The sequence below is a fragment of the Primulina tabacum genome, chromosome 18, assembly GCF_025594145.1.
Source record: "Primulina tabacum isolate GXHZ01 chromosome 18, ASM2559414v2, whole genome shotgun sequence".
Lineage (NCBI taxonomy): Eukaryota > Viridiplantae > Streptophyta > Magnoliopsida > Lamiales > Gesneriaceae > Primulina > Primulina tabacum.
In genome coordinates, this window is record NC_134567.1 from 23,603,439 (window position 1) to 23,619,529 (window position 16,091).

Sequence of the window (16,091 nt, forward strand, 5' to 3'; positions counted from 1 at the left end):
TTTTTTTTAAAGTTTTGATAAAGAATATGTAAGCCAAATTACCATATTATTCGGCCAGGCTTCCAGTAGACTTTGCGGGAGACGTGACATGATTTTACGGATTCCTCATTTCATGTCATTTTTGTTTAAATTATTATTATTATTATTTTCCCATTTGTTGCTGATTTTTACTTCTCGGTCTCCAGAGTTCAGAATTCAGACCATATACTACGTTGTTTGACACGGTCCCCCTACTCGATCGTGTTTTTGTCTTTTAGATACCATAAATGTCTCCTTAGAGCACACACCCAACACCTCATCAAAAATCGTAGAGTCCACATACCACATACACATTACATTAACACATCTTCTCCCACATTCATTTAAACATTCACACACATTATTTGTAGGTCCCGCTGTCCATTCATTCATCTTATTCTTACTTTAAATTAAATAAATTCAATTTCAAATTTTTTAAGAAATTTAAATTATTATTATTTTATATTAATAATAATATGTTTTTATATATTTAGTACGTAAAATAATTTAATTTTATGAGTGTCACTTATTTAAAATTAAAAATTTATTATAAACCTAAAATAAAACGGTACAACATATAATAATAAATAAAACTTTCATAAAAATAAAAAAAAAATTAAACTTAAGAGAATATGCAAAATACTAATTCAAGGATTGTTGTTGTATTGTGGCCAAATATGTTCAACTAAGTCGGCACGAAGTTGGTGATGAACATGAGTGTCACGTATTTCGGAATTTGTTCGGAGATATTCATGAAATCCTCGGTTTGAGCCCTGGACGGGTTGTGCGGGTTCGTCACCTTCATCGTTGTATCAATTTGTCACGTGAACCCCCTCATCTTCGACAATCATGTTATGTAAAATAATGCATGCTAACATAATATATTTTAACTTTTTTCTGTACCAATAACGAGCTGGACCTCTGACAATTGCCCATCGAGCTTGGAGCACCCCAAATGAAAATATAATTAAAATAATTAAATAATAAAAAAAGTCGTGGGACCCGCGTGTTAGCCAATCAACGACGGTTTTTGAAAAGCCGTCGCTATCCAATTTTTTTAAAAAAATAAACTGACACAGGGGCATTCAATTCTTTGAACGTCCCATACCCTCTCTCCTAACGCTCACTCACAATGAAGAGGTTTAACATCCTATTGTGGGTGTCCTTAGATCGCTGTCCATTTTTATTGGTCAAAGCTTTTAAATTCTTTATTTTGAAATTAAATGATATTTATATTTTTTTAATATTTTCCTTGATCTGACATACAATAATGTATTATAATGAACTGGAGAGAAGAAATATATAGTCTCTATATATGTTTTTTTTTATTGTATAATCGATCAAAATTCGTTCGATTTGATTTTCTAAGTTGTACTGATATAGCACAGGACATCGTTTTCATGGTGGCAGTCAAAACTTGAAACTCGGGTGAAAATCGTAAGTTACTATAAATTTTAAAAATAAAAGTTAATATGTTTGGATATTTATTTAATTAATTGTCAAAATACTTTATAAAAATAGCCTTTCAAAATATGATTTCTAGTTTTTAAAAATTTTAAAAAAATTATTTACACAAAAAATTATTGCATGAAAAATATATATTCATATGATTTATTAGAATAATAGATATGTGTGAATATTTTAAATACTATTTATATATTTTTATTTTTATAATAAGTGGCAATCATTATATAGTTAAAACATGAAGTGTAAATTTAAATAGGAGTGATACTCACGGGAAATTTAGGGTCCGATCCACGCAAGCGTCACTAATCCAGACACGGGCTTCAAAATTACCCTGGGCCTGAAATCACAAATAAGACCGTTAGGAGGGGGCCAGGAGAGTATCCTGGCGTAGCCCCTCCGACGCTCAAGTCAGAGACTGAGGATATATGGGGGGAGCAGCTAAGGGCGCTGCTGAAAACAATATAGTGAATTCATCAACTGAACACCTAAACCTGAAATTTATAGGAGAATACATGAGCTTGTCATGGGCCCTTCACCTGTGGGCCCTAGATATGGGCCGAGAGTTTGGGCCAGATCTTGATGGGCTCATCCCTGGGGTATCACCAGTCTCCCCCTCCCAAGTCGAACTGAATCGCAGGTTCGAAGTTCGATTAATTGTATTGTCCTCGGTATGCAACATGTGAGTTGTGCATTTTTGCTCTGCTGCTCACTAGTCTCCTCAAAATTTCCTTTGCGTTACATTCAACAATTCTCCTTTGCTTACACATCACCCCGCAAATCACCGCCCGCGCCAACCGCCCTAGCCACCTCGCCCAGCCAGCCTCTCCGCGCGCACGCCCTGCCCAGCCGCGCTCTCGCCCACACAACCCCGCCCTCGCCTGCTCCGACGCTCAGCAAGTCGAGTGCTCGTCCCATGCAAGAGCCCCGCGAGCTCGCCCCGCCGCATGCCGCGAGCTCGCCCAGCAGCCGCGAGCTCGCCCTGCACGCTCGCCCAGCAGCACGCCGCGAGCTCGCCCACCGCCTACGTGCCATCTCGCCCCTCGGCAGCCCTGCACACCATCTCGCCCAGCAGCACGCGCGATCTCGCCCAGCAGCACGCCGCGCGCTCGCCCACCGCACAGCAGCGCCATCTCGCCCCTCGCCCCTCGGCAGCCCTGCACATCATCTCGCCCAGCAGCGCCATCTCGCTCCTCGCCCAGCAGAATGCGCGCTCGCCCAGCTTGCCGCGCGCCCGCCCTGCACGCTCGCCCAGCAGCGCCATCTCGCCCCTCTCCCAGCACATAAGCTCGCCCAAACGAGCCTCGCCCCTGCAGCTCGCCCATCGCCAACGTTCGAGCTCGCCCTCGCCAGCTCGCCCTTCATCCGCCAGCTCGCCCCGACGCCCAAACATGCCCTCGCCCAAGCACGCCCAGGTCGATCCCCGTAATTTTCGCAGCGGCAAACATTGTTCGTTAACGACAAACGAAATAAATTTTTCTAACACAATATGCCCTCGTCGCCCCCATCTTCAAGGTCCTTTACTAAGCTTTTGAAGGGAAATAGTTTTCACTTCCCCGTGCCCTTGACTCCTCTGCTAAAATAGTTCATAGAAGGAAAATAAAATCAACACCTCCATCCTCTAACTCCTCTGCTAGGCGATGCCTTAGCAGGAAAATAAAATTCAACGCGTCCACCCTCCTCTAACTCCTCTGCTAGGCGATGCTTTAGCAGAAAAATAAAATTCAACGCCCCCACCCTCTAACTCCTCTGTTAGGCGGTGCCTTAGCAGGAAAATAAAATCAACATCCCCACCCTCTAACTCCTCTGCTAAGCCGGGCCTTAGCAGGAAAAATCAAACTCTCACCTCATCATCTCATAACTCCTCTGCTAAACCGGGCCTTAGCAGGAAAATAAAATTCAACACCTCCACCCTCTAACTCCTCTGCTAGGCGATGCCTTAGCAGGAATATAAAATCAACATCTCCACCCTCTAACTCCTCTGCTAAGCCGGGCCTTAGCAGGAAAAATCAAACTCTCACCTCATCATCTCATAACTCCTCTGCTAAGCCGGGCCTTAGCAGGAAAATAAAATCAACACCTCCACCCTCTAACTTCTCTGCTAAGCCGGGCCTTAGCAGGAAAATAAAATTCAACACCTCCACCCTCTAACTCCTCTGCTAAGCCGGGCCTTAGCAGGAAAATAAAATTCAACACATCCACCCTCTAACTCCTCTGCTAGGTGATCCCTTAGCAGGAAAATAAAATTTCTCCTCATCCCCAACTCCTCTCACCCCCTAACTCCTCTGCTAGGCGACACCTTAGCAGGAAGACAAAGATTCTCCACCCTCACCCCTAGCTCCTCTGCTAGGTGACGCCATAGCAGGAAAATAAAATTCAACGCGCCCACCCTCTAACTCCTCTGCTAGGCGATGCTTAGCAGGAAAATAAAATTCAACGCCTCCACCCTCTAACTCCTCTGCTAGGAGATACCTTAGCAGGAAAATAAAAATTCTTCTTTTCCACTCTGCTCCTCTCATTGCCGACTCTGCTCCTCTGCTAGGCGATGCCTTAGCAGGAAAATAAAATCAACATCTCCACCCTCTAACTCCTCTGCTAAGCCGGGCCTTAGCAGGAAAAATCAAACTCTCACCTCATCATCTCATAACTCCTCTGCTAAGCCGGGCCTTAGCAGGAAAATAAAATCAACACCTCCACCCTCTAACTTCTCTGCTAAGCCGGGCCTTAGCAGGAAAATAAAATTCAACACCTCCACCCTCTAGCAGGAAATTAAAATTCAACACCTCCACCCTCTAACTCCTCTGCTAGGTGATCCCTTAGCAGGAAAATAAAACTTCTCCTCATCCCCAACTCCGCTCACCCCCTAACTCCTCTGCTAGGCGACACCTTAGCAGGAAGACAAAGATTATCCACCCTCACCCCTAACTCCTCTGCTAGGTGACGCCATAGCAGGAAAATAAAATTCAACGCGCCCACCCTCTAACTCCTCTGCTAGGCGATGCTTAGCAGGAAAATAAAATTCAACGCCACCACCCTCTAACTCCTCTGCTAGGAGATACCTTAGCAGGAAAATAAAAATTCTTCTTTTCCACTCTGCTCCTCTCATTGCCGACTCTGCTCCTATGCTAGGCGATGCCTTAGCAGGAAAATAAATATTCTCCACCTCACCCTCTACTCCTCTGCTAGGCGATGCCTTAGCAGGAAAAATTTAACTTTTCTCCCCCCCCACTCTTCTCCTCTACTAGGCGCAGCCTAAGTAGGTAAAATAAAATTCATATAATCCTCATAATACAAGAACAACCACGTACTTAATATAAGAACTTGGCTTTATTAAATATCAACTGATAACGTAAGACAAATTCAGGAACGAAATACATCAAAAATGAAGTAAAGATATTCTCTAAGATGGTAAGTGTTCCCATGCCTCTTTAGAGCCTTACCCAGCGCATTCTCCAACTTTCCTCTCAGCTCCTCTTGTACTTCTACAGGACAAAGTTACCCATTTAGAAGCTTCTCCGAATGACTATACAACTGCAAGACTGAGCTCAAGCTTCCATGCGAATGCTCGTAACCTCTCTTTTCTTCTTCCTTCACGATTCTTTCATAACAACGACGTGCGACTTTTTGGTCCCCGCACAGGACTCCAACTCCTCTTCCCACAGGAAACTTAAGCTTCTGATGATAACTGGAAGCTACTGCTCTAAAATCCTTCAGGGCTGGTCGTCCTAGAATTCCACTATACGCTGACGGGGTATCTACTACAGTGAAGGCTATCACCCTTGTTACCCGCCGAGGATCAGTCCCCAAGGACATGGGAAGAACAATCTGACCCAAAGGCAAGATGACGTGTTCTGCAAACCCATACAGCGGGGTGGATACCGGCTCAAACTCAAATCCTCTCATCTTCATTTGATCTAACGTGCTCTTGAACAAGACGTTCACGGAGCTTCCATTATAAATAAATATTCTCGCCACATCATAATTGGCAATGGTGGTCGTTACCACCAAGGCATCGTTATGTGGAGTCACAACGCCTCGGAGGTCTTCCGGCCCAAAGCTGATGACGGGGTCTTGTGGTAAGTCTGCACCCCTATATATCTCAAAGTTCTCCAACCTTCTCCCATGTACCTTCCGAGCTCGCCCAGAGTCTCCATCAGTAGCACCCCCCGAGATCATATGAATCATTCCTCTCATATGGTGGTTATCCTCATTCATTCCCCTCCTCGGTTCCACGAGCTCCTGAGGGACATCTTGACATCCACCTTCCCCTCTCTGCTCACCCATCCTCTGATTTATCCATGGAGGGCCTTGACCACGCCTAGGGGGCGAGCGAGACCTTTGTCGACTCCTTAATGAGGATCCTTCTCGTCTATCCCGTGAAGACAATCTAGCACTGTACCCAACCCTTCGCGACTTCGTCCCGACTCCTATCTAGGGGAACATGGGATGAGAATTGTCTTCTACTACTAGTTCTGTCTTTCTCTCTTTCCCCCGCACCCCTCTTCCTTCCTCCTTTCTCCGCTCCCTCAACTCTACTTCCTCCGGGCTTCTGTACCGTTGGGCATCTTCCAAGTTTACATATTTCTCAGCTCGAGCCAACAGATCATCATAGCTCAACGGAGGCTTCTTGACCAGCGACTTGAAAAACTCCCCTCCCCTCAGTCCTTGTGTGAAGGCACTTATCATGATGTCAGGGGTAGCCGCTGGTATTTCCAGCGCTGCACTGTTGAAACGCTGAACAAATTCTCGCAAAGTTTCATTCTCTTGCTGTTTCATCACGAACAGGCTCAAATAATTTTTCTGGTGCCTCTTGCTGCTGGCAAATCTGTGCAAGAAAGCTGTAGCAAAATCGTCAAAAGACTGTATGGAGTTGGGCTGCAGGGTATTAAACCATTGCTGGGCTGACCTCACCAACGTGCCTAGGAACACCCTGCACCTGACTCCATCTGAATATTGATGTAACAGGGCCGCATTCTCAAATCTCCCCAAGTGTTCCTCGGGGTCAGTATGTACATCGTACTCTCCCACATTCGACTGTCGAAAATTCGGAGGAAGCCCTTCCTCCAATATGGCTAGTGAAAAATGGCTTCCTTTCTTGGGTATTGGCGCCCTACTCCCTATCTGCTCCCTCAACCTCCGTATCTCCTTCCACATCTCCCCCATCTCACTAATCTCTCCACTTTGTATGGGTTGCGTCTCCTCCACCCTACTCTGGTGGACTTCAACATTTCCCTCATGCTCCTGACGAGGGGCCTGTTCCCCAGCACCCATGGACTCTTGGTTCCTCCTCATGACCTCATCTACTGTACGGGCGATGAATTGGCTCAACTGTTCCAGGGTCAAGTTTCCCACGTTCTCATTAAGACGGGTTTGCTCAACCCTCGTCTCGTGACGGGGCTGCTCAGCTCTTGTCTCTTGACGAGGTTGTTCCTGTCTCGTCTTCAGACGCGGTTGTTCCTGTCTTGTCTCAACATGAGACTGTTCGGGTCCCCTCTGAGGACGCGATGATGCTGAGGTAGCTCTTCTACTTCCTTTCCTGCCTGCCATCTCTACGTATTAACTCAAGTTTTCCCACAGACGGCGCCAAGTGATACTCACGGGAAATTTAGGGTCCGATCCACGCAAGCGTCACTAATCCAGACACGGGCTTCAAAATTACCCTGGGCCTGAAATCACAAATAAGACCGTTAGGAGGGGGCCAGGAGAGTATCCTGGCGTAGCCCCTCCGACGCTCAAGTCAGAGACTGAGGATATATGGGGGGAGCAGCTAAGGGCGCTGCTGAAAACAATATAGTGAATTCATCAACTGAACACCTAAACCTGAAATTTATAGGAGAATACATGGGCTTGTCATGGGCCCTTCACCTGTGGGCCCTAGATATGGGCCGAGAGTTTGGGCCAGATCTTGATGGGCTCATCCCTGGGATATCAAGGAGAACTGGATGGGCTGATGAACTTCAACATGTTTTGAGCCGATCGATTTTTCAAACTCCTGTGGTCTACTTGTAATTCAATCAGCCCTAGGGAAAAATGCTTTGCTTTAAAATCCAGGGCATTATTTCTTTCATTCTTTCAAATACTAGATCTTCTGCAAGAACACAAACACCCACACACACACGCGCGCATATAGTAGGTCTTTCGTGAAACGATTAATCTCTGAGACGAGTCAATCATGGTCATATTTACAATAATATGTAATACTTTTGACATAAAATTAATATTTTTTCATGGATGACCCAAATATGATATTCATCTCACAAAATTGACTTATAAAACCGTCTCACAAAATTTTTTCAGTGTGTATATATATGTATTTATATTTCATTATTGAAATATTTATTTCCCAAATGTACATATATATTTTGATTTTTTATATATAAAAAAAATCATTTACCCAGGTATGTTCGATTCTGAATATCTGCCTTGTACAACTTGAGCTGCTCAAAGACTGAGCAGATTTAATTTACATATTGGAATCATATACTGCTCAAATCATGCATTTTTATAATGCCTGGATATCGAAAAGGCCCAGTCATTACTAGGTCATCTAATTGATGCCATATAAATTAATTATTGCCATTTTTTTTGTTCACAAATCCAAGCCCAAAATCTTACCACAGTTGATGAAGGGTCATAAAACTGAGATCCACCACTATCTTCACCCAAAACAACAAAAATCCATTAAAATTTCAAAATAGAATTTACTGCATCTCCGACTCGGGGAAAAAAATTTGAATGTATACTTAAGTTTACACTCGAGCTTACATTTTACATGATAAATTACAAAAACACCATCAAATCCAAATACATCTATTTTATTTTTTTTATTCTCTATTTCTTTTGAAAAGAAAAAAGGTAATCGTGTGTGTCAATCCGAATTTACATCTATCACGACTTTAAAAAAGAGCGACTTACATGTATTTCAACTCCGTGTAGTGTAGTGTAAAATAAGTACTACAACTACTGTGGGGACCCGGACACTAATCAGTTCATAATCGTCATTAAGACCATTTAATCAATTATAATAAACAGGGTCTAAATTTTTTTTTTTAAATGCGGAACGTAATGGAAATCATACTAGTATACATATCAGTATAACATAAGGTACAAGTCCTGTATAGCATACATTCAATACAGACGAAGGTTCAACAACTAGCTATCAAGTGTTCAAACCCTATCTACATAAACATCAAAGTCCGTGATCTCCACTTTAATCATGATCTCTCGTCATCTCCTCGACCCCGATCATGTCCCACCTGTTGTCATGCACACATACAAACACGACAACAGCCAGATAATTCTAGTGAGAATATAATCCCAGTATAAATCAACGAACATGCAATCATATAATCAATATAAAGCATGAAGCAGATATCAGATATATATATCAAAGTCTGAAACATAAATAATATAAAACTATCAATCATACTCGTGACTCCACGACTCAGACTAGACTCAATCCTAGTTTAGGGATCCCGGTTTCCAGACGTTGGTATTCCTATATCGACCAACAGTAATAGAAGAAACTCTGATTCTATCCACGTCAGGTATAACCAAACATCCAGTGTCTTGACCTATCCGTCACAGACTGTGGCACTATCGCCAATACACTATCTTGTGACATCGTGCAATGTGCCCGTGGCGATCCCACCACTATCAGGCACTTCTGTCACAAGATCACTCGACTAATACATGCTTTCTATACATCCATAGAACAAGCATATCAAGTCAAATCAATGAACATAGTAATAAGAAGTATGTGATTTAGGGAAACTCAAGTATATCCTACTTGAGTCGATCTCCCAATACCACATTGACTTATACCTTTCGTTCGTAGTCTCGGTCTGAAGCAATAACATTTCTGAACTCAAGACTGTCTCTGTAAATCTGAAACGACATATCGAGAATCATAATATCAATATTCCATTCTCAAGTCAACACTGAATCTGATTAATCTGGATTTAATTTAATTCGCGGCATAACGGCACAATCTCAGTATCCCCGTCAATACCATATCAACAGATATCAATTACAAATCATAACTCATATCCGATACAATCTGTAATTCATTCATAATCCAAATATGTCTGATTTCAAATCAGTATAATTAGAAAATCATAACAATTCCATAATCAATCTGTTCTTCGATCCGACTTTGATTATGCAATGTCTAGTATTCCCAGAACACATCATAATGATCAAATAATAATTCTCCCAATACATAAATTTCAAACCATATCAGAAAGTAATGAAACTTACGTCCTTGTGTAGTAGGTGACGAGAGGAGCACAGAACTGTGTTCGGATTAAAAATCGGATCATCGGTACATGCAAAATCACAATTCTAGTATCAAATGAAGCTTGAGAGAAATTTTCTGGAAAGTCTCGATTCTTTCTTCCTGTAGATGCCGAGGGAGATGAGAATATATATCTCAACCAAGCATGGTATGCCAAGTGTCTCACTCAAGCCAATATTGCACTTTAGCCCCTGAATTCTTCACTATTTGCAATTTAGTCCTCAAATCTCTTTTTAATTCCCTTTCAATCCTCATTAATTACAAAAATCGTGGAATTTAATTCATCATTCCAAAATTCATAAATTAAATAATCTCGGATTAAAATGATATAATCTCGGGTCTTACAATTCTCCCCCTCTGAGACATGATTTCGTCCTCGAAATCTCAAGCAATCATATCACAGGCAATCAAATCAGAAATAACAGAAACTGAAATAGAAAACTCACATCAGTGAAACAATGCTGGGAATTCCTGTCTCATGTCTGATTCAGTCTCCCATGTGGCTTCTTCAATGCCATGACGAGTCCATTGAACTTTCACCAGATGAATAGTCTTCATTCTGAGTTGCTTTTCCTTGCGATCGATAATCCGAATCGGTTTCTCGACATAACTCAATGTCTCATCCAGCTCGGTCTCGTCTTGTTGAATAATATGAGAATCATTGGGGAGATATTTCTGCAGCATAGATACATGGAAGACATTATGTATCCCTGATAATGAAGGCGGTAAGACGAGTCGATAGGCACGATCTCCTATCTTCTCGAGAATCTCATATGGACCAACGTATCGTGGAGACAATTTTCCTTTCTTGTCAAACCTGACAACTCCTCTGAAAGGTGAAATTTTCAAAAATACTCTGTCTCATGCCTCAAATATCAACGGTCTATGTCGAATGTTGGCATATTTGGCTTGTCTGTCCTGTGCTGCCTTCATTCTTTTCCGAATCAGTTTCACTTTTTTCGTCATATCTCTGATCCTATCAGGTCCAATCTCCGGAACCTCAGATATATCATCCCAATAAAGAGGGGATCGACATTTCTTTCCGTACAACGCTTCGAAAGGCGCCATCTCAATACTCGTTTGATAGCTATTGTTGTACGAAAACTCACAGAGAGGCAATGTATCTTGCCAATTAGTGCTAAAATCAAGCACTACAGCACTCAGCATATCTTCCAATGTTTGAATCGTCCGCTCTGATTGTCCGTCAGTCTGTGGATGATATGCGGTACTCAGATGTAACTTAGTACCTAGAGCCTGCTGCAAACTCTGCCAGAAGTGCGAAGTAAACCTAGGATCACGGTCTGAAACAATCGACTTCGGCACTCCGTGTAATCTAACCACTTCTCTGACATAAATATCGGCCATCTGGTCATATCTGTATGTCATTTTGTATGGAATAAAACATGCAGATTTGGTCAATCGATCAATCACGACCCAAATCGCATCACAACCTCTGGAGGATCTCGGTAACTGCGTCACAAAATCCATGGAAATGTGATCATATTTCTATTCAGGAATGGACAAACTCTGCAACAATCCTCCTGGTTTCTTCCTCTCAGCTTTCACCTGTTGGCAATTCAGACACTTGGCTACAAATTCAGTAACATCAGATTTCATCTGTTTCCACCAGTATTGTGTCTTCAAATCATTATACATTTTCCTGCCACCAGGATGAATGCTAAAACGACTGTTGTGCGCTTCTGTCAGTATTCGATGTCTCAATTCAGAAACATTTGGCACAACAATACGATTATTCACATATAAAATACCATCACGAACCTGATACTCCGATTGATGTCCAGCTCTAACCATAGCAATCGAATTCTGTACGTTCTGATCAACTCTCTGTGCCGCTTTGATTCTCAATATCAATTCTGGTTCAGCTCGAATCGTACATAATCTCAGAGGCTGACAATCTGTTTCAAAAGCTAATCCAGACAAACAGCAGTCTTCTATCAAATTTGAGACACCTATCGTCGATAAGGATAAAGAACATACCTTTCGACTCAGTGCATCAGCTGCTGCATTGGACTTTCCTGGATAATATTTGATTTCATAATCAAAATCTTTCAATAAATCGAGCCATCTTCGTTGCCTCATATTCAACTCGGATTGTGAAAACAAATACTTCAAGCTCTTTTGATCAGAATATATCTCAAATTTCTCGCCGTATAGATAATGTCGTCATATCTTCAATGCAAAGACAATGGCTGCCAATTCGAGATCATGAATTGGGTAACGAATTTCATGTGGTTTCAGCTGTCTCGAGGCCTAGGCAATGACATGCCCTCGCTGCATCAGTATACACCCCAATCCTCGATGAGATGCATAACAATAAACCACAAAATCACCAGTACCTGATGGGATAGTCAATATCGGTGCACTGATCAATCTTTTCTTTAATTCAAGAAAACTGGTCTCACAGTCTTCTGACCACACAAACGGAGCATTCTTCTGAGTTAACTGAGTAATCGGTTTGGAAATGCTCGAGAAATCTATAATAAACCAACGGTAATATCCTGCCAAACCCATAAAACTGCGAATCTCTGGCACTGATGTCGGTCTCGGCCAAGAAATCACAGCCTCAACCTTGCTGGGATCAACTGATATACCATCTCCGGATATGATATGACCCAGAAATACTACCTGTCTCAACCAGAACTCACATTTTGACAGTTTAGCATACAATTTCTCAGTTCTAAGAGTTTTCAACACAGTTCTCAAATGCTCTGCATGCTCAATCATATTCTTCGAATAAATCAAAATATCATCAATAAAAATGATCACGAAATCATCGAGATACTTCTGAAATACACGGTTCATCAGACCCATAAACACAGCTGGAGCGTTGGTCAAACCAAACGGCATGACAATAAACTCATAGTGTCCATACCTGGTTCTGAACGCTGTCTTCGAGATATCAGAATCCCTGACTCTCAGCTGATGATATCCAGATCTCAGATCGATCTTGGAATAAACTGAAGAACCCTGCAACTGATCAAACAGATCATCAATGCGAGGCAACGGATATTTATTCTTTACCGTTGCTTTGTTCAGTTGCCGGTAGTCGATACAAAGCCTCATCGAACCATCTTTCTTTCTCACAAACAGTACTGGAGCACCCCAAGAAGACACACTCGGTCTGATATACCCCTTGGCCAGTAAATCCTCCAACTGTTCTTTCAACTCTTTCAACTCAATTGGTGCCATTCGGTATGGAGCTCTAGATATCGGAACTGTACCTGGCATCAACTCAATGCTGAAGTCTATCTCTTGAATCGGAGGCAAACCAGGAATCTCATCTGGAAAGACATCAGCAAACTCACACACCACTGGCAAATCAGCCAATGATGGACTCGATTTCAGTAAATCAACTGAATAGACAATGAATCCCTCCGCTCTTTTCTGTAAAAATCGAGTCATATTCATAGCAGATATCAAAGGAATTCTGGATCGAGAACCCTTACCATAAAATTTCCACTCATCGGCCATCTCAGGTCTGAATCTTACAATCTTGTGGAAACAATCGACTGTAGCCCTGTACTTGGTCAACATATCGATATCGATAATACAATCAAAGTCAGATATCCCAAGCACAATACAGTCTAACTCAATTTCATGCCCATCATACTGCAGTATACACGATCTAACAGGCTTTACTGATATCAAACCCGTCCCCAACGGAGAAAAGACAGACAATACCGCAGACAATGATTCAATAGGCAATGCATGACTCAATGCAAATCGCTCAGATATAAATGTATGTGATGCACCAGTATCTATCAATACATATGTAGGATAACCAGAAATAAAGCAGTTACCTGCAACAACATCATCAGGTGCATCCTGTGCCTGCTCCTCAGTCAAAGCGAACACTCTGGCCTGCTGTCTCGGAGGCTGGCTCACTGTCTGGCTTCCTCCTGGCCTCTGCTGTGATTGAGTAGACGGTGCTGGCTGGAAAGAATGAACAGCAGATGGTCGTCTCCCTGTCTGAGCCACTGATCCAGATGACTTTGCACCCTGTGATCTCTGAGAATCTCTCTGAGGACAAACTCGAGCAAAATGTCCCTGCTGCCTACAAATACGGCAGCTGCCGAACACTCCTCGGCACTGCTCAATGGAATGCTTCCCTCCACAGGTGCTGCAATAAGGTCCTGTATAACTCTGGCCCTGACCAGTCTGTCTCGAGCCACTAGAACTGGTAGAAGTGCTGCCAGACTTCTTGAACTGCTTTCCCCTAACTTTCAGGAAATCTTTCATTGCACTCCCACTGCCACTCTCAAATCTGGGAGATGGTGGAGGCATCTGTGGTCTCGGTGCTGAAGGCACAAACGAAGCTCCTCTCTGTCTTATCAGACCGGCTTTGGCTCCCTTGGCTTGGTTCAGGGCATCAGTAAAATTATTCGGTCGCCCTGTGTTCACCAATGTAAAAATCTTGGGATTCAAACCATTGATGAACTGATTTGCAATAGCTTCTTCATTTTCGGCCACATGTGGAGCAAATCGCAGCAAGGTAGAGAACTTAGTCACATATTCCTCAATATTCAATTGACCTTGCCTCAAGTTTGCAAACTCCGCTCCCTTATCCTTCCTGTACGACACTGGAAAGAATCTCTGATAAAATTCAATTCTAAACACATTCCAAGTAATAGTCGTACCTCGATGCTCCAAGGCCCGTTTTGTTGTGATCCATCAATTCTTTGCCACATCATGCAACTGGTGCCCTATCAGTTTCACTCTCCTCTCATCAGTATAGTCCAAGGACTCAAACAGCATCTCGATATCATCTAGCCAACTCTCACAATCCACCGAAGTCTCGGTACCTTTCAGAGTGGGTGGATGAAATGACTGAAATCTTTTCAATAGTGTCTCCATAGGAGTGGCTGTAACATCCATGGGAGGATTCGAAGTGCTACCCTGTTCCGGTACGCTTCGGGGAGGCATATCTGCTTATCAAATAGGTTAGCAACAAAATACAACCAATCTGTTTCAGTCCTCCACCGGTCATCTTACTGCTGATCCAGAATCGGTGCTGATTCATTCTCAATAAAACATATTACCATATCAAATCAGATAAGCAAGTAACATGTATTAAAGCAGTAAGACATACTAGCATTCAAAAGCAGGAAAGAACACACATTCTACCCCGCTCACTAGCTCCTATCTCAATCTAAAGGATCTATCGCTCTGATACCACCTGTTGTGGGGACCCGGACACTAATCGAGTTCATAATCGTCATTGGGACCATTTAATCAATTATAATAAACATGGTCTAAATTTTTTTTTTAAAATGCGGAACGTAGTGGAAATCATACTAGTATACATATCAATATAACATAAGGTACAAGTCCTGTACAGCATACATTCAATACAGACGAAGGTTCAACAACTAGCTATCAAGTGTTCAAACCCTATCTACAGAAACATCAAAGTCCGTGGTCTCCACTCTAATCATGATCTCTCGTCATCTACTCGACCCCGATCCTGTCCCACATGTTGTCTTGCACACATACAAACACGACAACAGCCGGATAATTCCCGTGAGAATATAATCCCAGTATAAATCAACGAACATGCAATCATATAATCAATATAAAGCATGAATCAGATATCAGATATATATATAAAAGTCTGAAACATAAATAATATAAAACTATCAATCATACTCGTGACTCCACGACTCAGACTAGACTCAATCCTAGTCTAGGGATCCCGATTTTCAGACGTTGGTATTCCTATATCGACCAACAGTAATAGAAGAAACTCTGATTCTATCCACGTCAGGTATAACCAAACATCCAGTGTCTTGACCTATCCGTCACAGACTGTGGCACTATCGCCAATACACTATCTTGTGACATCGTGCAATGTGCCCGTGGCGATCCCACCACTATCAGGCACTTCTGTCACAAGATCACTCGACTAATACATGCTTTCCATACATCCATAGAACAAGCATATCAAGTCAAATCAATGAACATAGTAATAAGAAGTATGTGATTTGGGGAAACTCAAGTATATCCTACTTGAGTCGATCTCCCAATACCACATTGACTTATACCTTTCGTTCGTAGTCTCGGTCTGAAGCAATAACAGTTTTGAACCCAAGACTGTCTCTGTAAATCTGAAACGACGTATCGAGAATCATAATATCAATATTCCATTCTCAAGTCAACACTGAATCTGATTAATCTGGATTTAATTTAATTCGCGGCATAACGGCACAATCTCAGTATCCCCGTCAATACCATATCAACAGATATCAATTACAAATCATAACTCATATCCGATACAATCTGTAATTCATTCATA